The following is a 21,852-nucleotide window of genomic DNA, read 5'->3' on the forward strand; positions in this document are numbered from 1 at the left end:
ATAAATCCGTTCAGCCGTTCTCGAGTTTTAGCGAGACTAACGAACAGCAATTCATTTTTATATATATATAGATAGATGTATATATAGCTTTTACACTTCCTGAACACACAACTCGACATTGTAGGTAGGTAGGGCTAAATGAAATTAAGTCCATTTTCCGTATCAGCTTTGATGCGCTAGTGCCCCATCTCATCATCACCATAAAATATTGTAGCTAGAGCTGTTAGAGCTATTATATATTTTAAAAGTCGAGGCAGCTTGATTTACATACAAATTTAATTTTGGTACAATATTTTTTGAAATTTTCCTCATTAGTTGGTTTATCTATCGGAAGACCACGGTTTCGATCCCCGCCCACTAGATTATTATCGTGCTCACTTTTCACACACAGTCCATCCGACACAGTCCGTCCGAATGATTGGAGGAGTAATTAAGGCAAATAGGCCTTAAAAAAACAAGAGAGTATAAAAATTTACTCAAAATGCCTAAATTCGGGTTTAAATTATTGATTTTTAATGTTTTTTAAATATTTTTTTAGATTTTTTTTTGTGCAATAAAGTAGTTCTTTTTCTTCTAAATTCAACACAGCCAAAGTAGCATGCGCCCTCAATTTATTATATTTTGTAATTTAAAATTTAAAAACAAATACAAAATTCAAACGAAAGAAAAACAAATTAAACTAAAACATACACATTTTGACGGAAGCGGATTTTTTATCACAACAACAATTACTGTGCAACACTTACTTCCATTTGCCAGTTTCTCCAAAATGCTGAAACATTTGAAACCATTACAGCGAAGTTCTGCTCAATTTCCCAAAGTAGATTAAAAACCAAATGGAAAGGGCCCAACGAAGCCTAAAATTGAATTTATCACGCTAACTCGTCATAATCGTTTAATGAACATGTACTACTACATAATATTTGATTTTAGTTATCTAATTAACTTGATAGACCAGTGGATATGATCTCTGCCTTCGATTCAGAGGGTGTAGGTTCGAATCCGGTCCGGGACATGCAATTCAAACTTTTCACTTATGTGCATTTTAAGAAGGTTAATATCATGTTGTGTTAAACGGTGAAGGAAATACATCGTGAGAAAACCTGCATACCAGAAAATTTTCTTAATTTTCTGCGTATGTGAAGTCTGCCAATCCACATTGGGTCAGCGTGGTGGACTATTGGCCTAGCCCCTCTCATTCTGAGACGAGACGAGCTCAGCAGTGAGCGGAATATGGGTTGATAATGATGACGGATTTCCTTGTTCCGTATTTTGTCCCTCAGAGTGGTCTAACATTGCCCTCTCGCTGAGCGATTTTAAATATGGTTGTCCTGATTTAACGATATATAAAATCTGCACTAACTTTTACATATTATGTATTGGATATAATAACGTTGGGAACTCCCTGTACACTATCTAATAATATAATGAACGAAGCAATAACTTAGGGAAATGACCTCCTTGTCGGCGGCAGAGCCTACAGCGAGCAGCGCTGAAATAATAATCCTATTGTGATCCTAGATGAGAGTCGTAGGCAAGGAATTTTACAATGAGGAATTTTTAATTTAGGTTAAATATAATTCTAATAACATTAAGTATTTTGGTGTGAAATATAGACATATACTAGCCGAAAGCCGCGACTTCATCTGCCTTTTAATCTCTTCAATACAGCTACCAATATTCGTTATTTGCGGACGTTTACTATAAACTCCCTTTTTGGTAAAATTTCATACGTACAAATTACGTCTTATTAAACCAAGCGGTTTTAGAGTCAAGAGTGATAATTTCAAGAGTGAGAATACTTAGTGAGAAGACCTTTCGCTTTTATATATTCAGATAATAAAATTACTTGGTCATATACGTGTAATATTATAAGGGTAGTGCTATTTAGTGATTGAGTACGAATGTTTCATGTTAATATTAGAATTTATCTCTATAATAATATTTCATTTAAGAGTATATTATTATTATATCATATTACGTAGATAAACGTAATTATGAAATTATTATACAACCCCAAACGAACGACGCACCCCATATTCCAATATGCAAATTGCAAACAGGCGTATGCTCATATATTTTGTAATTACCGTAGCAATGTAAAATACATCGGTACAGTTCAGTAAGGCTATCTTCACACTCAGCCAATATAATAAACTTGAACTAAGTTCAGTTTGTTTATGCACCTAGCGGATGCCCACGATTATTATTTTTCTAAATGATTATTATTTCTCAGGAAAAAAGGAGTCTTTGTTTTGTCTCTATCCTGTGAATGTCCCATTAAAATCAGTTTAGCTGTTCCAAAGGTTAGCCTGGCCTGTAACATACAGAGAGATAAAAAAATTAATAGCTTGTTTTTGTAAATAACTATAAGCATGATACTTTATGAAATATAATTATTTACAAATCAAATATATATTACACTTTGATTTTATTTATATGCTGTGTTGAAGATAACAGAACTACTACTCACAAGATTGCATTAAACTCTCACATTCGCTCATCTGTCTTAAGATGACAAGAAAATCGAATTAGTGTTTGCTATCGGATTGTATGACAAAGCACGTATCCATTATTGAAGGTGTCGTATATATTAATGCATATCTTTAGACAGATTTAATGCATTTGATGTGTATAACGGCGTATGGGAACGACGTATATCTGGCAATCAATGCACTTTAGATCTCCTCAAAGCGGTACGACGTTTGTTTCAATACAAACACGCATAGAAAGCTATAGAGACTATCAAAAGCGCGTTTGGATCCGTATCAATACAAATATCTGATTGCAACACACCCATAACGACAATTGTAACAATGCAAACATATTGTACTAGACAAGGTTTACTAGCTACAGTAGCTAGGTTTATCAAAGTACTGCGACGCCGGCATATCTATAGCGCCAGCTTCCATATTTGGTGTTCTCATTACTAGAATTTGGGTTTATTTTAGTCCTGAAGGACTATTATCGGTATAATTTTATTGATATAAATGCATTGTTATAATCATAGCATTTTTCGCGCTATTGTAACTGAGCCCTAATAAAGAAATTAATTTTCGTTTTCTTGGCTTTCAGAAGTTATTATTTAAAAACAGATTGCGGCTGTCACTCTGAGCGGAGCCGTGCAATTACTCTACCCTTCTTTAAAATAATACCTACCAGTAAATTGGAATGTGGATATAATATTTCACTTTGTTTCAGCGATACTATGATTATTTTTCACTGGATATTCACTTAAATTGGTTTTCTTTGGTGTTTGGTAAAAAACTTATTGTTTGAGTTATATGAATTAATTGGAATACCAACTACTTAACTATTTATTATAATAAATTATTATATGTAACGTGTAGATATGTGATATTCACTTAAATTGGTTTTCTTTTGTGTTTGGTAAAAAACTCATTATTTGAGGGATATGCATCCTACTTCCTACTAATATTATAAACGCGAAAGTTTGTATGTTTAGATGCTTGTTACTCTTTAATGCCGCTACTACTGAACCGAATTAGCCGAAATTTGGTATTGAGATATATTATCATGGATTAACACATAGGCTACTTTTTATCTCGAAAAAATCCATGGTTTCCGTGGGATTTGTGAAAAACTTAATTCCACGCGGACGAAGTCGCGGGCGTCCGCTAGTTAATAATATTCATTATTATTTATTAATATTATGTTTATCGTTTAAATATGTGATATTATCTACCTTATGTACGTTATGGATCATGACGTCTTAGGATCGGGTTGATATGGGGTTTCCTTTATATGCAATAAATTCTCAGTAGCAGCCGGACATGGGAAATTAGCTATAAGCTATACCTCGAACTATGAGCATACGCCCGTTATTGGAGTAACGAGGGAATCAAATTTGTTTTCTATTTTGAATTTTCTTTTACCACTAATAAGCCACGTTATTTGCGAATGTCATAGGTTGTATGTTATCGTAGTATTCTCACGGGAACGGGAACGGTGAAACCGCAGGGTTTCGGCTACTGTTGAATAAAGTGCCTTTATAAAGATATGTAAACAAAATGCGAGAACAATGAGAAAACCTAAATTGATTTTGAATACTCCGCTAAATAATGTTTTGTTGTTTGGCAATCGTCCAAATGCTTGTAAAGGAAGTTAGAAAGTAGACTTACGAAGTCTTGCCATGGCTTCTTGTTACATTGTTTTGAGGCATATATTATTTCGTGGAAATATTTTATTTGGTGAGGACGAAAATACAAATAAACGTTTTTTTTAACAGCATTATCTGATATTTAAATAAATAAGTAAAAATAATTATTTTTTTTGAATTTAAAGAAAGTTCTTTCCTGTGTTTCTTTCAAAAACGGCTTTACGTCACTGGCTTGGCACCGTCTTCAAAGTGATCAGAAGGTACCACACGATGTTATTTTTCGCTTTTTAGTTTATTTTTGTGATTTTTTTGTTAAAAAAATTTTAGTATATAATATTGTTGCCTAAAACTCATACATTAATCATTATTTTAAGTATGTATACCTACATGTATCAATAAATACAATGTATTTTCATTATAATTTGTTACCAAACACTCGATACAAACTAGAATTGAAACAATGCAGTAATTAAATTTGAAAAAGGTCCCCTTTGACGTCATGTTCGTTCGTTTAAATGATACGGTACCACAATTAAATCCCTACTTGATTGAATCTCTGCATCCGGTCGCTGGAATGCTTGTATCACTCAACGAATTTGAATTTTATTGCGAGAGACGAACACAATTTCATTGTAATGTAGGTACGGCGCTTAGGGAAAAGGAGATATAAGCACAAACAATCCTTTGAGCCAACAAAATCATGTATTCAATTTGCGTTCAGATGGCGGAATAAGGAAGCAATTCTTCAAGTATTTTAGATAGTCTTTAAAATGTCAGTAACTTAAATACTGAGAGGCAATGTGTTCAATCTCGAGGTGTTGGATTGGCGAACCCGCACCGGAAAGCACAGTATTGGTCGACATACCCACTTATTTTTCTCGCTAAGAAATGCATTTACGTATCCCTCCCAAAGGTGTCGCGGAAGAGACTCACGGCACCCTCTGGGACTCGCCTGATCACCAGAATACCCAGTAAAACATATCGCAACCCTCTCCGTATTCGATGAAGCAACAACGGATCGAATGAGACATTCCACACTGTCACTTCGACGATAAGAGCTAAAACAACTTATAGAAGAGAACTAACTGAATCAAAAAAGAAAAATCCCAAAATCAAGTAAGAAAGAAACGGAAATTTCCTTCTCCCTTCGCTGAATCCTCGCTTTGCGTGACACTCCCAGCACCTCGGAGTGAGTTTTATTCCTGCTATCCTGTTCAGGTACTTACCAAAGCAACCGTGATCTGTCAGTACCTATAGTACAGGAAATCTACGAAATATGACTAAAAGAATTACATGACTTGAGAGTTTTAACCATCGGTAGGGAGCAACCCCAAGCTTCACTTGAATACATCGACCGCGCTCCAGATGAGAGTCGACCTATCCACTACATGAACTGACGACAAGAAACGTGTCACAGTGTGTTATAGGACTCAAAAGGTGATTACAAATATAAGAAAACTATTGTCGAACAAAGGTTATGATTCACAACACTTGTCAGGACAACTTAATTAACAAATCAAAGTGTAACTAACCCAAATAAGATCCTAGAATGGCAGAGAATGACCTTGAGTGGAGTCACGTACTTGTGAACGATGTTTGTAGGGTTAAAGGATCCTTTGACAGTCGACTAACACTCCCCTTTTCCACTCAAGTCACTCTCCCCGCCTATCCTAAGTAACCCTTAAAGAATTACACAACAAGAGATGTGGACGCCTCGAACGCCACAAGCACACTGAAGCCAACACGAGATCGAGCGGCGTCATATCCGTCACAGACTACTATTTCCAACACTAAACGGCGATAACATTCGGCCATCCTGGTGGCGCATCCGTCCCTGGATCGCGTTCGTGTCTGGTGCAGTTGCGTTTACACTGACAACTTGAGCGTGTACAAACCACTATTGAAGGTCGTGTATGACTCATTTTTAATCGAATGAGTGTGTATGGACCCCGTGTATCTAGGGTTATGTACCTATAGTTCAAGTCACCATTGTATGTAACGTCGTATATGACTCATATTTATCGAAAAATGGCAAGGGTTACTTAATCCGGTAACCAAAATTCACAAATTTCAAACAGTTATAAGTTGAATTATTAACACAAAATCTATACGGCAACATTTCGCGTCTTGTCATAATATTAAAACGCGAAATTCTATCGAGAACACCGTGAAACATAATTTCTAAATAATTTCTGTCTATACCGTCAATACTAAATTTATACCGTCAATACTTAAAACTTAAAATCACGATTCACACAATATTAACTTTCAAATTTAACAATACCGTAATGTAAAACTCATCGGTGCACTAAACTCACTTAATTTGTTACCCTCTTTTATGAAAAATTATCTCTCATACCAGATTTAACAATTAAATGAAAAACGATTGGCCTGATTTAGGGTAGTTTAAAACTTCGTCGTTATCGTTGTTTACTTTGTTTACTTTGTGGGCACAAGCTCTTTATCGCACTTCTGATGTTATAGGACTCAAAAGGTGATTACAAATATAAGAAAACTATTGTCGAACAAAGGTTATGATTCACAACACTTGTCAGGACAACTTAATTAACAAATCAAAGTGTAACTAACCCAAATAAGATCCTAGAATGGCAGAGAATGACCTTGAGTGGAGTCACGTACTTGTGAACGATGTTTGTAGGGTTAAAGGATCCTTTGACAGTCGACTAACACTCCCCTTTTCCACTCAAGTCACTCTCCCCGCCTATCCTAAGTAACCCTTAAAGAATTACACAACAAGAGATGTGGACGCCTCGAACGCCACAAGCACACTGAAGCCAACACGAGATCGAGCGGCGTCATATCCGTCACAGACTACTATTTCCAACACTAAACGGCGATAACAAGTGAACCGCTGGGCTACAGGCGTCTCTGTTATTTTAAGAAAACCTCTTCAAATCCGTTAATGTGATGATGATGACGATTATGATGATAATGATGATGACCACAGTTCAACCACTGGAGCTTAACATACATCATTACCACTACTATTTTAATTTGATCTTTACAAATAAAGATAATCAGAATTTGAATCTCATCGATTAATTTCGAACAAAAATTACAAATTGTACGAGTAAGAAAGAGAAATAACATCAGAAAAGTTACTCTAATCGGCTCAAGTTATTTTTATCTATAATAAGGAATTTAATTAATGATGTAACAAAATATAGGCCGTTTATTTTAAATCTAAGAACATTTCGTGACCTCGTGAGATTTTCTGAAAATATCAAAAGGAAAGAAATTTAACACGTTATGAGGGCTCATTAGGGATTTTAGCTTCATGATATCCAATTAACTTTTTAAATATGTAACTGAAATTTTGGTGTGTACCTTACATACATAACTTAAAGCCATGTGATAACTCAAGGCCGGGGTTGGGGTATTTCAATCTAGAAAGTACTCATGCTGTTTTGCTAGGTTAGTCTGATGGTTTTAAAACCTATTGCAGGTACGTTTTATTCTAATACAGGCTTGGTTACAACACTTTTAACTATAGAACGTCTGAATGGATCTGGAAATTTAGGTTGGCGATAAATTATTACACTTTGACATTTTCAGTAACACATAATATTATGCCTAACTGACGCCGCGCGTTTCTGTAGGAATACGGGGATAATATATAGCCTATAGCCTTTCTCGATAAATGGGCTATCTAACACTGAAAGAATTTTTCAAATCGGACTAGTAGTTCCTGAGATTAACGCGTACAAGCAAACAAGCAAACAAACAAACTCTTCAGCTTTATAATATTAGTATAGTACTAATTTGTAATCTGATGTTTACACGGGAATAAGTGAAACGGCAAATAATATATAAAATGGTTATATTATTTTTTTAATCAAAAAATGATATTTAAAATCTAAATAACTTGAAGTAAATAAAACAAACGAGGACAAGTCGATAACTTATTGAGAAGTGAAAAAATTGGAACAGGAAAATTCGGAAAACTTTATAACATTTATATCTCGATTTATATCTCGGTTGCTAATGGGCTGATTTTGAAGTAGAATAGAATAAGACATGCGTGATGCGATTACATTTTTTAGAATGACCAAATCGTTAATAACCGCGTATTCCGTAAAGTCCATTTATCGGTTAACGAAATTTACAATGTCCAACACAATGGTTAGTAATTATGATCAGTTATCAATTAATATTGAATACGAAATGGCTTGATTTCAATCACTAACATTAACAGTATTTGGTAATATTTTTTGTGTATATATATTTTTTTATTCTTTACAAGTTAGCACTTCACTATAATCTCACCCAACAGTAAGTGATGATGAAATCTAAGATGGAAGCGGGCTAACTTGTTAGGGGAAGAATGAAAATCCACACCCCTTTCGGTTTCTACAAGACATCGTACCGTAACGCTAAATCGCTTGGCGGTACGTTTTTGCCGGTAGAGTGGTAACTAGCCACGCCCAAAGCCTCCCACCTGCCAAATATCAGTTTAGTTTGAGTACTTTCAGTTACTCAAAGTTACAGAATAGGTCTGCTGGACACAGTACCTTATATAAATCCAAATTAAAAACAAACATAGGTACACTGTTAAATGTCAGGAAATTATCAAGGGTTTTATCAATCTGTACTAAATTTTACAAATCGCCATTTCAGAACTCCAAAACCAATTAAGTAAAAGTCTCGGTTCCGTACAAAGGCATCCTAGTTGCTTACAATTTAAAGCACTTTAAAAAGTTTACCGTGGAGTCTGTTTGTGTTTCCACGGACTCCATTTTGTAATAACTTTGTAGTTTATACCGAAACGGTTGATACTGCAACAGTTATATCAAATGAACTGAAATTATATTCTAGGAGTAGGATACTTCGTTATTATATTCTCAAAAAGTAAGTGTTCACTTTGTGAATATTCATAATTGTAGGATGATGTTATTTGCTATTTTTGGGAAACTACCGAATCAAAGTCAATATTCAAATTCCGTTTCGGTATTCTGTAAGAACATTTACGATCGTCAGGAGCGGCTTTAGTGTAGGGCGCGGTTAAGCGACCGCCCAGGGGCGCAAGGTGCCAGAACAGAACAAGGATATTTGCAGAAGAACTAAAGTCAACGATTCGCGAAGTTGAAGTGGCAATGGGCAGGGCACATAGTTCGAAGGGCGGATGAACGTTGGGCTCCTAAGGTGCTGGAATGGCGACCCCCCACTAAATGGACCGAGGACATCAAACGAGTTGCAGGGAGCCGCTGGATGCCAACAACAGTAGCATAGCTATTTTAGCGGAGAAATCTATAGTTCCCGAGGAATTTGTGAAAATTTAATTTTACGCTGATGAAGTTGAGGGCGTCTAGTTTTATATTATAGTTTATTAAATAAATTCATTTTTTCAAATCAATACTATCATTTGTTATTATTAATTTTTGTAATAAGATTATTATAATATAATGGGATAAGTAAACTCGCAAAGCTCCTCTTACTTGCGAAAACCTTATAAATACCGGATAAACTTTAATATTGAAGTAGATCCGACAAAAATTGTCATCATACGTTTCAATATGATTTCAATTAATTATATATTTAACAATCGCGCCTATCAGCTTCGCCTTTGTCGACATAAGCCTTATTTGTAAACCCTTTTGTAAACCCTGCTTTGTAACGTAATGCGTTATGGCATCGCTGTTTCTGTCTTCCTTTTCTTTCACGCATACGGCAGCAGGTTTAAGTTATCACTTTAATCAACCATCCCAAGATGCATACGTTTTTTTTTTAAATAAGATATATTCCTTTATTTATAAGAAACTATGCCATCTTTTTATGAATTTGTACCTTTCACGGGAAAAACAGAAATCTTATACGGTTACTCTGTTTTCATCTGTCTGCCTGACAAGATATTTTCTGAAAGACATCAATGAAGGTATCATGTTGAAATTAATATCAAATACTCACTTCTGAAATCCCTTGGTGCTGTGGAAAACTCATGTGATATCAAAAAATACGGAAAGTTTAGTTTGACATTTAGGTTAAATTAATTTCAATATTCGCAAGGGAAACAAAACTACTAACTAGATCCTATGGTAGGGGTATTTCTTCACTGACTTAAATATTTCACGAACGACAATGTTTATCTATATATAAATATGAATCTTGAATCTTCAGAAGAGTAAATCTCGAGAACGGCCGAACCGATTTCGCTAAATCTTTATTTGGATACTTCTTGAAGTACAAGGATGGTTCCTATGGAGAGTTATTTAGAGTAAGTAGGGTAGAGAAGAAGTACACAAAAGTCTAAGCGAAGCTTGACCCAGGTCCTCTAGTTGTTAATAAACAACAGTTAAGACAGTTAAAGGAATTATTTGAAAACAATAATTATATTTTGTAATTTTCTAAAAAATACTTCACCAACAGGTGAAAATGAACTTGAGTTGTTACTTGACTTGTTACTTCATTATTTTCAAAGCTGTACTAAGCCCTCCAATCCGAGACTGACCTGTTTTTGGATGGCATTTTTTCTAAAATAATTAAAAAAAAAAATCAAAAATCATTTATTTCAAGTAGGCTCAGTTTACAAGCACTTTTGACACGTCAGTTGACTATTTGTAAAGATTCTACCACCGGTTCGGAAGGCAGGTTCTGCTGAGAAGATACCGGCAAGAAACTCAACAGTTGCTCTTTTGAAAAAGTCATACAGTATTATAATTTACAATTAATAACAATTACTGTTTACATTTCTTATAGTTTTACTTTCTGTGTGAAGGTGGAAGCTGATCCAACGGCCTCCAAGCATCTTTATCATTAAGGAACTCATCAATGTTGTAGTACCCTCGACTAAGTAAATGTTTTTTAACACATTGCTTAAAGCTATGCATTGGCAGGTCCATCACAGTCTTGGGGATCTTATTATAGAAGAGAGAATTATTCAAAATAGTGTCCATTATACAAAAATAATAGTACTGCATTTCTCATTCAAATGATTAAGTTACGGTGTCTTCAAGTACGGGCAAATACCTAGAGGTCATTACGTCCGAATTTAAATTTAAATATACATATTATTGCATTTCATTTGGAACGTAGCCAGTGCTAATTAACTTTTTAAAGCTCTCAGAAGTGAAAACTAGAGTACGTTGCTTTATATTCACAGCGCTACTCCAGTCTACACACCCAAATGAAATCGTAAGCAAATATTAAAAAAGTAATAATCATACGCTATTTGAATTTCGATGTGGACTGTATGAAATATTAAAAAACTAACGATAGGTACTAATGAATAGCATTTTATTTTTATATATACGAGTAGGTTCCTTACTGCACCGCTGTTACATTCATCATCATCATCATCATCATATAAGCCGATGGACGTCCACTGCAGGACATAGGCCTTTTGTAGGGACTTCCAAACATCCCGATACTGAGCCGCCTGCATCCAGCGAATCCCTGCGACTCGCTTGATGTCGTTACATTCGCTTAGATTCAATTTATGTTGGAATATCAGAATAAAAAGCGCAATTTACTCCTTAGAATATCAGCTATCTGGCAGTGAAAGCCTTGGCAAAACTTCAGAGATTAGCCTGAACAAACCCACAGAATTATTTGTACCTACCGTTTGTATTATTTTTACTTTTTTATGTATTTAGTGAAGAGTTGTTACTTTAAAATTATAAAAGGATTCTTCAATTTTATTTATTTGTATATATAACACATCAGGGGTCATTGCTCTTTAAGCACTCTAGAGAGGCTCTTCCGTATGTGGCCTTGCTGCTCCCGATTTTGTATTGCAACGGAATACTAACGTATTGAGAATAACAAAATACGAGTAAGTCCCCATTCGCACTAGCGTTTTCTTAACGGGCGTTAAAAAAGCGTTTACATATATTATCAAGTTAAAATATGAAGGTCTATTACCAATGGCCAAAATTGAAAATGCAACAGAGCTCGAAAAAAGCATCGCGTTTTTAAAACGTGTGAACATATACTTTGGAATGCATTTGTTATATTTGAAAGCTTTTTTAACGTCCGTTAAAAAAGCGCTCGTGCGAATGAGGGTATACTCGTAAATGCGCCTGAGTTTTACGTACAAACTTGTTCTCTATCATAATATTTTTTACGTAACGAGATCATATCCACTCGACTATCACGTCTTTCTCTATCTATTATGTACATAATATTGAATCAACGAAGTGCACAGAGATTTTATTATAGTAGGCATAGAGTAAAGTAGAACAAAGTTTAGCAGAAACTTTCTATAATAGAAAATTTTCAAAAAAAAAATTTTTGAATTACACTTTTCCTAATTTTAAAGGCAATGTTCTTGTACATGCAATTGTGAAAATCGGTCTTGTTTTGGCAATCCCATAAAGCACAGATAATTTGTAATATACATTACTCAGAGCATGTAGATACGAGTGAATAAAATCGTATGCAAATATTAAAAACGTAACGTTCACACGCTCTTTGTGCGGGGATGTGCAAAGAAAGGGGTTATTTTGCTGGCAGCAGGGCGTGAAGTCGACGCATTGCATAGTTCTAAAGGGCTGTAAATATACGCACCTTTAGAGTCTCTGAATCGACTCATAGAACGTACATTCCTCTCTGTAAGCAAACAAGATCTAAACGGATGTCACTATTCTGGAGGGCGGATGCGATATCGAGATATAAGTATGTACTCACAATTAAACAAAGTTTTACTGCTTGAACAAACTACTTTTTCTGTGAGGTGAGGAATGGTATTGTTATATATAGTTTCTCGTCAAAAGAAGGTAGGTAGGTATATTTTTTCTATGGGTCGGATTTTTTTTTTGGTCTTAGGAAGTTTCATATTATAATATTGGTATCATACTCAGTTACTCTGAGAGCATATTAAGCTCTAAGTCCCTGTCATTACCATAAAAATAATTCGCACTGAAGAAGCGCGGAGGTTCCAAAGGTCTAAAAGTCTGTGCCATAAAAAACCCCATTTATTTTTGTATCTCAGGTATCTTTTATTTGACGAACCATGATTATGTTGTCTTGTGAAGTTAGTAAGCGCACAGTGGTAAAAATTCCATCATAGTTCAAGTCATTTTTTAAAAAGATTAAAGATTAAATTAATCGTTTCTTTTATTTTATAATCTTTTAATTTTAAACTTTAGATAATTTGTTTTAATGCGGGGTACAGACCTACAGTTTAACTGTACAACTTGTTCAGTTATAACGCTCGTGTGCAGTCAAAACTTAGAAATTAAAACTGTACAGTCTTTCCTAATGATTTTGATTGAAATATCGATTAGATAAAATTGTATAATTAAAAATGAAGGTCTGTAGTCGAGGTAAAGTGTATTTACACTTATCTTTATTTAGAAATTAATTTCTTACGATAGAATGTTTACCACTGGCAATTCACTAGTTTTTGCAACTATAGGAACATAACATTGTTGAATAAATTACTTCCGTTACACTTGAGCTATGAAAGGAAAAATAACCATTTTCATAAAAATGTAAAATGTCCCAGAATACGGCTCATCTTTAGTTAGCACTCACGCCATTTCTAATTACCACAACTGCGTGGCGTTTGTAATCGTGCCATCAAAGACCTCCCTCACATTCGTGTCTCAGGTCTTTTTTCTTTGACGGACTGTGATCTTATCTACACCTAAGAACACATCACCAAATGGAAACATTAATCGTAACACTACGCTTTTTTCTTTGATGTTTAATTTTATTACTAAAAGGAATCAATTATACTTATTTACTTTAGTTTCAGTTGCGTGAAATACGTTTCGATTTTCCAAATATAACTGCTTATAGAAACAATAGTTTGTAAAATACAAGTTTATAAATGGATGTGACAATAAACAGTTGTAGTAAGATGTGTAAAGTGACTTCATTATTCAATCAGTTACCAAAGTATCTAAGTTAGTTATAAGTTAGACTTCGGAACAAGAGGCCTTTGTTTGAGGCCTATGTTATTTTCTTATATTTCCTCCTAAATTTATCAGTGCCTGATGACGAAAGTCTTCGAACAGTGCGTGCTGTCAGTGATGACTCACGGATCTGAAACCAGCGGCCTTATTATGTATTTCAGTGTACCATTCAAATAATGAGTCACTACATCGATTTTCGTCGTATTTTCGTTTTTGTGATCAACTAACATAGTTGTTTCTACGAAATGATCTTGACTACGCCATTTTACATCAAGTAGCGATGATGTTTTGTTTGAACAGTCATCTAACATTAATATTTCAAAATTATGTAAATACCAGTTTTTTGTTAAAATAACGTTAATACTTGCTACTTCCACTACTATATTAATGTAACTTTACGTAAAATGACGATAGTTATGTGATTCCGTTGTTATAACAATGTTAGTTATTGTCAAAAACGAAAATACGATGAAAAACGATGTAGTGACAGATTATATGAAAAGTACACTGAGTTACATAATTACCCGACTGGTCGCTAACTGTGGCCCTCATAAAAAGGCTTAGTCACTCAGCGGGCGATTGAGCGAGTTATGTTTGGGGTTTTTCTTCGTGATCGAATTAGAAATGAGGAGATCCACTGTAGAATCATTCATTAATATCAAGTCATTAATATAGGTCAAAAAGTCGCGAAGCTGAAGTGGCAATGAGCAGGCCACATAGTTCGAAGAGCCGTTGGACGTTGGGGTCCCAACAGCGGGCGGGTTGCAGGGAGCCGCTGTATGCTCACGGCTCGAGACCATTTTGTTTGGAAACCCATGTCCAAGAGGCCTATGTCCGTTAGTGATGATGATGACGATGAGATTTATTTTCTAACATTTTTCCCATCACTTTGCTCTTGGTCTTTACTTGCTCGGTGATCATTTGCAAAATAAGAAAGAAAGGAAATTATTTTAATTAAGTCAGGCCGTAGCTTAAATTAAATATAAAAAAAACAACAATAAATAACTAAATAAAATACCAAATCAGGATCTCCCACTCAGCATAAAGCTACAGCATAACTAATAACTATTTCATCACATTTGCTCGTAAAAGTTTCACTTTCTCGGCAAAACCATCAAGTAGATCATAAATGCTTACATAATCTTTCCTTTACTTAAATATTAATTAAAGAAAAAAATCTTTTAATATTAAAAAGGGTAGCTATATCAGGATTAATCCGTAACATGATTAGCGGAAGACCAGAAAAAGCTCTTTTCTTCTACGTAATATTTTTTCCTTTTCCGCAACTGCGTCGTATAAAATTCCGTGGGTACGTCCTCAACACTGTCGTACCGGGGCCGAGTAGCGATAATTTTACGAAAATGGCCGCCTTGTCGACAGCAGAGCCTGCTCCGAGCTTCGCTGAAATAATATCCACGTTATGATTTTAGACGGCCCACCACTTAATGTACTTGAAGGTGACGCAAAGTACTTAAAAGCTCGACTTAGTAACGAAATATCTACTCTTCTTTTGTTCCTTGGGAAGTAAAAATCTGAAATATAGCCACTTTTGACAACCTAAAATAAAAATGAAAGAGTAAATAGAGATATATAATAATAGAGACCGAGTACATTACGTACATTAAGTAAAATTATGATAAATATTTATCCTACTAATATTATAAACGCGTAAGTTTGTATGTATATTTGTTACTCTTTAACGCCGCAAATACTGAACCGATTTGTCTGAAATTTGAAACGAAGATAGATAATACCCTGGAATAACACATATACTTTTTATCCCGAAAAAATCAACGGTTTCCACGGGATTTGTGAAAAACTGAATTCCACGCGAACGAAGTCGCGGGCGTCTGTTAATATAAAAAAACAATTACGAGATATTATTGTCATCAGTCTGTCTGTTTACGCTAATCGTTTGTAGATATATAAATATACCTATGTTTTTATATAGATAATATTTACTAACTTTCAATATGCATGAAAATACCTATGAAATTGCTTACTAGATTGTCGTCATCTAAAATATTGAGTCAACCGTTATTGTTCCGATAGTCGTTTCAGTCAATGGTCTTATGGAAGCTTTCATTTGACTGTTGGATCAAGTGTCATATACAGAAGGTTGTATTACTTAACAGGAGATGGTGCATATTATGAAGAGGTTCCACTTTCTGGAGCTCTGACCACCACATTTAAAGGGCTGCATATTTTTATAAATCTGTAATGTAAAATGAAATCTGTATAAGTAATTCAATATTTATAAGAAAAACAAAGTTTAATTTTATAAATATTATATTTTACATGATCCATAATTATAAAGCTTAGGTAGCACGTCGTATCGAATTTAATCTTCCTCGGCTCTGCTTTCTGAAGTAATTATTTGAAAACAGATTGCGGCCGTCATTTGGAGCGACGGTGTCTTCACAGATTATAAGCAGTACCTATTATAATATAAATTACATACGCACCTATTATGGACCAAGAGCATGCGACTTAACTCATTTTAGAAAGGCTAAAGGTTTCTCAGTCTATGGGCATATCACGTAAAAAATCAGGTTACCTGCGCCGATGTAACAGCGATTACATGTACAGCAGGCTAATTCACAAAGAAGAATGGCGAGGTTGCATGTATTTTGGGACTAGCAGATAGAAGTAGCGTATATAATGGAAACCCATTAATAGTTGTTAATCATGACTAAACTAAGAAAAAAGCAAATGGTAACCAATCTTGAAAAGCAGGGGGAAAGGAGATATACCTTAAGATTAGAAGGTACCCTATCTATGTATACGAATAAATGTGAATTTTATACTGAAAAACACCGCCGCTGACATTCAACTGCGTGATTGCTCTAAAAATACAACAAAGCGTTTCGGTCTCAGGCAACAAGTAGAAAAATTTTACTATGCTAAATAGAAGTAATCTTTATTCCCGTTCTGTAAAATCTCAATATTTTTTTACAAGCATCTTATAAAATAATAGTTTTAATTAATACAAATGTATGAGTGTACGACACTTCTGAGTGTGACTCCCACTTTCGCCATCCTCCTTTTGACGTATGTTAGTTGACATAGATTCTATGTAACAAATGTCATCCGGTGCATAATAAAGACCAAATAAGTGAATAAACCAGCAGCTGGTCTATTCACTAATTTATAAAAAAATAAACATCTTATCAACTGAAAAATGTCATCTACTTAATGTATTATATCCATAATGGTTTTTTTTTTATTTTTTACATGATGATAAGTGTAAATATGTTGCAATCTGAGATGGAAGCGGGCTAACATATTAGGATGAAAATCCATACCCCTTTCGTTTTCTACACGACATCGTACCGGAACGCAAAATTTGCGGGTAGAGTGGTAACTAGCCACGGCTGAATAATGGCTGATTTTGAGTGGGCATTGGTTGACATTTGTTGCATAGAATCTCAATTTTGTTTCATACTCGTAGGTCAATGATAAGTGATGATGCAGTCTAAGATGGGAGCGGGCTAACTCGTTAGGAGGAGAATGAAAATCCACACCCCTTTCGGTTTCTACGCGGCATCATACCGGAACGCTAAATCGCTTGGCGGTACGTCTTTGCCGATAGTGTGGTAACTTGCCACGGCCGTAGCCTCCCACCAGCCAGATCTGGACAAATTAAGAAAATCTCAATCTGCCCAGCCGGGGATCGAACCCAGGACCTCCGTTTTGTAAATCCACCGCGCATACCACTGCGCCACGGAGGCCGTCAAAACCTAGTTAGTTGTGTGTGAAGTGAATTGGCCTGCTGGTTCTACTATAAGTAAGTACGGTTGTCAGTTATGGAGTTTGGACTTAAGTTTAGTTCCTAAACCCTCTGAGTATAAAGCGTATTTGTTTATATTTTCCTCGGCATAATACGAGAGATCTTTATGTTTAAATTCTAAAGCGTCTCCATTACACCGTCTTATCTTGTAAATAGTTTCATTTACCACTTTGAAACTCTACAAGGTTGTATCTGAAAACTCGAGATTCGCTTTGTTGATGTTCGTTCTGTGTGCCTAGTGGGAGTTTCAATATTTTCATACTGTTACTATCACGTTGACGTAAACGCAAATTTATATGGAATTGAAACAGTTGTGCAGTAGTGCCACTAGATGGCGCTGTTTCAATTTCTTAGAAATTCGCGTTTACGTTACCTACAGTAATAGTATCAAACTGCCACTAGGCCCTCTGTTCGTTTTTGAGAAAAAACACTTATCTCACCAAATATTTTCTATTAGCTGACGCCGTGCGGTTTCATCCGCGTGGTTCTCGTTCCCGTAGGTATACGGGGATAATTTATAGCCTATAGCCTTCCTCGATAAATGGGCTATCTAACACTGAAATAATTTTTCAAATCGGACCAGTAGTTCCTGAGATTAGCGCGTTCAATCAAACATACAAACAAACTCAAATTGTATAGTACCTACGTGTTACTTGTATCTAGTTACATATGATTTTGCAAATATTTTGTGCTAATACTAAATAGATAAATATCAGTATAATTATATGAACTGGAAATTTAAAATCATTAAACTAAAAAATATGTCACTCTACAAAGACGTAAGTAAATCTATACAAATTGGTACACGATGATTAGTTTCCTGTTTCGTATTTTATTGTTGATGATTTAGCAAAAAAAACGTTATTCTCTCCTCGTTATTTTATTCTTAAATAAAAATAACCCAAAAGACCGAGTTAATACAGACATTGAAAATTTTAGAACTACAAAAAAAAGGTTCTTCACATGCGCTGCAAAATAGGTATTGCTCTATAAATAGCGAAAGGTTTTTACATAATAACAAGATAAATAAGATCTACTTGTTCCTTGGACTTACTATAAAAATAATTAAAAATAAGGCAAAAATTCTTTAAAAAAATAATAAATATCTTAGTTGAATTAAATGCTATATTTGTACGTTTTTTGAATAAATACATGTTAATATAATAAATTCTTCTGATAAAATTTCCAATTGCCTTTTAAGCTTTGAGCCATATAAAAATGCTGTTTAATATTATACTTTACGCAAAACGACGTCCCTCGGCTAACGAGCCGGTCATGAATATTCTTGAATATTCAACAGGATATGAATCACAATAATTTAGGACAATTTAGAAGTAAGAAATACGAAATCATATAATTATACTTGACATTTTAACCTCCGGTGTTAAACAAGGACTTTTGTAACGTTGACGAAAATAATGTTTGATGTTATTTTAGCTCACAAAAAAGATCACAGAGTCTACATAAATACTATGTCCTGTCTTATATTAATTTTAAATATCTATACTAATATTATAAAGACAGAAGTTGCACACTCAATGAAAACATACCAAAAGCGTATTCGTAAACATCCAAATCCGATGAAGAAACCTGGTACAACTTTCAAAAGGCTCACGAGACCGAGCACCACAAGATGTCATGAAATAGACACTACATTATTATATTTGGGCAAATCACTGGATTTCGCACCAAACACGCCTTAATTCAAATACTTAAAATCCCGCTGAATGTCTCACGACTGATTGCAGGAATAATGAGAGACTAAATAAAAAAATATATATATTATAAAAGCAAACCCAGGATGGTTTAAGATTCTAAATTCAGAATCTATTTTAAAGCCAATGAGAAATTTCGTCTCCAACCATATTGGCTTTAGATGTAGGAAAAAAGGATTGGTTGACGATAAATCGCTTCCCGAATAGACCCTGGAGATTTGTTTCGTACCGTGACAGTAAGGCTCTATGGGAGTGTTCCATATATGGTAGCAATTCTTTACCATTGTTACCTATCACCAATATATCGTAATAATTTATCAATATAAATCAAATACCAGTCTGAACAACCTATTTTGCTGAAATTTCTAAACCCGCGTAGTGTATAAATCGTTATTGGAACGTTTCTAGGTATTTCCTTATTTATTTACTTTTGAACACGGTTACAATTGTTGTCATCAACCCATATTCGGCTCACTGCTGAGCTCGAGTCTCCTCTCAGAATGAGAGGGGTTAGGCCAATAGTCCACCACGCTGGCCCAATGCGGATTGGCAGACTTCACACACGCAGAGAATGAAGATAATTCTCTGGTGTGCAGATTTCCTCACGATGTTTTCCTTCACCGATTGAGACACGTGATATTTAATTTCTTAAAATGCACACAACTGAAAAGTTGGAGGTGCATGCCCCGGATCGGATTCGAACCCACACCCTCCGGAATCGGAGGCAGAGGTCATATCCACTGGGCTATCACTGTCCGCTCACGGATTTCACGGTTACAATATGGTACGGCAAATACGTATTCGAGCTTAATCTTAGTAGAACTATTTTTCGTAGTGTTGCTTCAACGGATGTTTTTCCGATAAACATAATAAATAGTCAATATTCATCAAAAGACGAACATATTTAGAATCAATCGTAGGCCTTTTTAATTTTTATAGAATACAAGCCCATCTTTTTTTAAACATTACCACCAATATTCTATTTTCTTCTTTATATAAAGAGAATAGCTTGAGCAAGGATACAAAATAGTCTGACATTAATAATAATAATAATAATAATCTTTATTTAGATAATAAAATCCCTAAAATTATTAAATTACATGCAATCAATTAAATTTTAATATCCTATTGTTAGTAATAATAGTAGATAAAGGTACTTAATAAAACCAACGACCTCTCGATTCATTAACCGTAAATCTGAACCTCATTTGTAATTTATACCTAATACTGGCTGGTCTGGTCAATGGTCATGCAGTGAAAATTACCAACCAGAGGTTAGCCAAGCGCTTATTCTAATCGGAGTTTAGCCCCATGTAGCCAAGCGGCACGTCGATTCTCTTTCTACGATCGCAGACGCTTCGAAAACTGGAAAAATGTATCGGAATGACATTTTCTATCGACAAGTCACGTGATCAAGATCTGTCATTTCCTTGACAATTGGCGACAGGGGCAGGGGCAGGAAATAAGGCGGACAGTTCTTATGATACAAAGGTGTGCAGAAGAGACACTTTTTTATTATTTACAAATTAGCCCTTGACTACAATTTCACCTGATGGTAAGTGATAATGCAGTCTAAGATGGAAGCGGGCTAATTTGCTACGAGAAGGATGAAAATCCACACCCCTTTCGGTTTCTACACGACACCGTACCGGAATGCTAAACCGCTTGGCGGTACGTCTTTGCCGATAGAGTGGTAACAAGCAACGGCCAGAGCCTCCCACCAGCCAGACCTGAACAAATTAAGAAAACCTCAATCGGCCCAGCCCGGGATTGAACCCAGGACCTCCGTCTTGTAAGTTTACTGCGCATACCACTGCGCCACGGAGGCCTGTTTTTGTTTAGTATCAAGTAAATTGTAGTTACTAGCTTTAGGAACTATCACGACGATTTATTAATTAAAGCACTGAATACCTACAAAACGTGCAACTCAATAAAACATCAATTACTGGCGAACGCAATGGTTCACAACGATCAATAAATTTGAGTGGCGTTTCAATCAAGACTGACCAAACAAATTTCTCTTTTTGTGAACGGTACCGAACGGACTGACACGTAAATTACTTGAAAGTTTGAGGGGAGTTTTTAATTCAGTTTTTCAATGTGACAACACAAATTACTGTGTCAGTTAAATATGTTTACACTGAAAAATATTGCTACAAACTTATTTCGCAATTATTAATTTTTCATTGTTTATTTACTTTTAGGATTCAGCAAAGATTAGACATGTCACTAGCGCATCGCAACTGAGGCGAACAAGGGTGCCTAAATTGTCTTAATTTAGTATCTTATTTTGGAACGGCCTCCGTGGCGCAGTGGTATACGCGGTGGGTTTACATGACGGAGGTCATGGGA

This window comes from Bicyclus anynana, chromosome 9 (genome assembly GCF_947172395.1).
Source record: "Bicyclus anynana chromosome 9, ilBicAnyn1.1, whole genome shotgun sequence".
NCBI classification, from domain to species: Eukaryota; Metazoa; Arthropoda; class Insecta; order Lepidoptera; family Nymphalidae; genus Bicyclus; species Bicyclus anynana.